We start from the raw sequence: 2,594 nt of genomic DNA on the forward strand, positions 1-2,594 counted from the left end.
TCAAGTTCTGATGAGCCAAGTTCTGATAATTCTGGAAACTCAAATTCTGAAGGATCCAACTCAGAGAGCATAATTTCAGGGGGAGCATCCGAAAATGTTGATGAAGACACCATGGATCATGGGGGAGCATCCAGTTCTAGAGAAAACCTTCCATCTACAAGGAAGTGGACTAAATCACATACACCTGACTTAATTATTGGAAATCCTGATGCAGGTGTCAGAACTAGAACAGCTACTTCAAATGAATGTCTCTATAATTCTTTTCTTTCTCAGACTGAACCAAAGAAAGTGGAAGAAGCTCTTCAAGATGCTGATTGGGTGCAAGCAATGCAGGAAGAGTTAAATGAATTTGAAAGAAACAAAGTCTGGACCCTAGTGCCAAGACCAAAGAACAGATCTGTTGTTGGTACAAAGTGGGTGTTCAGAAACAAAACTGATAGTGATGGCATAATTACAAGGAATAAAGCAAGGCTAGTTGCAAAAGGATATTCTCAATAGGAGGGAATTGATTATGATGAAACATTTGCACCAGTTGCTAGATTGGAAGCCATAAGGATATTTTTGGCTTATGCTGCTCACAAAAAGTTTACTGTCTTTCAAATGGATGTGAAAAGTGCTTTTCTCAATAGAGAATTGGAAGAGGAAGTATATGTTGAACAACCTCTAGGCTTTGTAGATTCCAAATTTCCAAATCAAGTCTACCGGCTTGATAAAGAACTTTATCGCCTTAAGCAAGCTGCAAGAGCATGGTATGAGACTTTAGATCAGTTTCTTCTGGAAAGTGGATTTAACAGAGGAACTATTGACAAAACTCTGTTCTACCTCAACCATGGAAATGACTTACTTTTGGTGCATATATATGTTAATGATATCATTTTTGGTTCTACAAATGACAGACTTTGCAAGAAGTTTGCCAAACTGATGCAGTCAAGATATCAAATGAGTATGATGGGGGAACTTAGCTATTTTCTGGGCCTTCAAGTCAAGCAGAATGAAGAAGGCACTTTTATTTATCAATCGAAGTACACCAGAAATTTGCTGAAGAAATTTGGAATGCAAGATTGTTCAAGTGCATCCACTCCCATGGCCACTGCAATAAAATTGGATAAGGATACTGGTATATCAGTAGATATTACTGATTACAGAGGTATGATTGGCTCACTACTCTATCTAACTGCTAGTAGACCTGATATCATGTATGCTACCTGTCTTTGTGCAAGATTTCAAGTAGATCCAAGAGAACCTCACTTAACAGCTGTAAAAAGAATTTTCAAGTATCTTAAGGGAATAGCTGATCTAGGACTGTGGTATCCCAGAGAATCAGATTTTAAACTAATAGGTTACTCAAATGCAGATTTTGCAGGATACAAAATTGATAGGAAAAGCACAAGTGGAAGCTGCCAATTTCTTGGAGGCAGATTGGTTTCTTGGTTTAGCATGAAATAAAAGTCAATTTCCACATCAACTGCAGAAGTAGAGTACATTGCTGCAGGAAGTTGTTGTGCACAGATTCTTTGGATGAAGAATCAGTTACTGGATTATGGGTTAACATATTTTAAAATCCCTATTTACTGTGATAATCAAAGTGCTATTGCTATGACAGGTAATCCAGTTCAACACTCAATGACCAAGCACATCAGCATTAGGTACCACTTCATAAGGGAACATGTGGATGAAGGTACAGTGGAATTGTACTTTGTTTCAACAGATCAACAACTAGCAGATATCTTCACAAAGCCACTGTGTGAAGCTACTTTTACAAGATTGATAAATGAACTTGGAATGGTTTCAGGTTCTTTCTCTAAGTCTGCTTAGTTTATGATCCTGTTTCATCAGACTTTATAATCAGTATTTACAGATATTACTATCTTTATGTATTCTGTGCTTATTTGAAAATTGCTTAAGTGCTGATTGTTGTCTGATGTGAATTTCTACACTCTGATAGTGATATGAATGTTTATGTGACTATTTAATCCAATGAGGGTAATTGTGATAGATGCTGACCTAGTAGTCTTTAATATACTAACAAGTCCCATGTTTGAAGTAATTGTTTATGTGGAAATCTTTTAACACAATCAAATTCTGATATTGAGCTTAGTTAAGTTTACTTTGTCTATCTTATTACTAAGTCAAAAACTAGAATAATGCTTCTTATCTGTTAAGTTCTGATGTTAGTAAATATGGTGAATGTACTAAGTGCTGATAAGCCTCACTTATCAAAAGAAATGAAAAAAATAATAAAAATCAGGTACTCCTTTGAGATCTAGAGTAAAAATGTGGAAGGGAAGACCCAAGTGCATTGCTGGTATTAAGTAATATGCATCAGAAAATAAAAAATAAATATTTTCTTGGTGACTTTTCACACTCTCTGATTACTGGAGAAATACTCTGATAATAGCATAAATTCTGATAAGCAGTCGTGACTCACTTACATTGAGAAGCCACTGTAAAATGGAATTTCAAAAGATGCATAAAATGAGCACAAAACAGTTGAGGTGGATTCATGCATGAACTCATACTGAAGTAGACTTCAGAATCATGACAGATTTTGAGCAAAGTTCTTAGTTATACCTTATTTCTAAGATATACTGAAG

The sequence above is a fragment of the Apium graveolens genome, chromosome 1, assembly GCF_009905375.1.
Source record: "Apium graveolens cultivar Ventura chromosome 1, ASM990537v1, whole genome shotgun sequence".
In the NCBI taxonomy this organism is placed as follows: Eukaryota; Viridiplantae; Streptophyta; class Magnoliopsida; order Apiales; family Apiaceae; genus Apium; species Apium graveolens.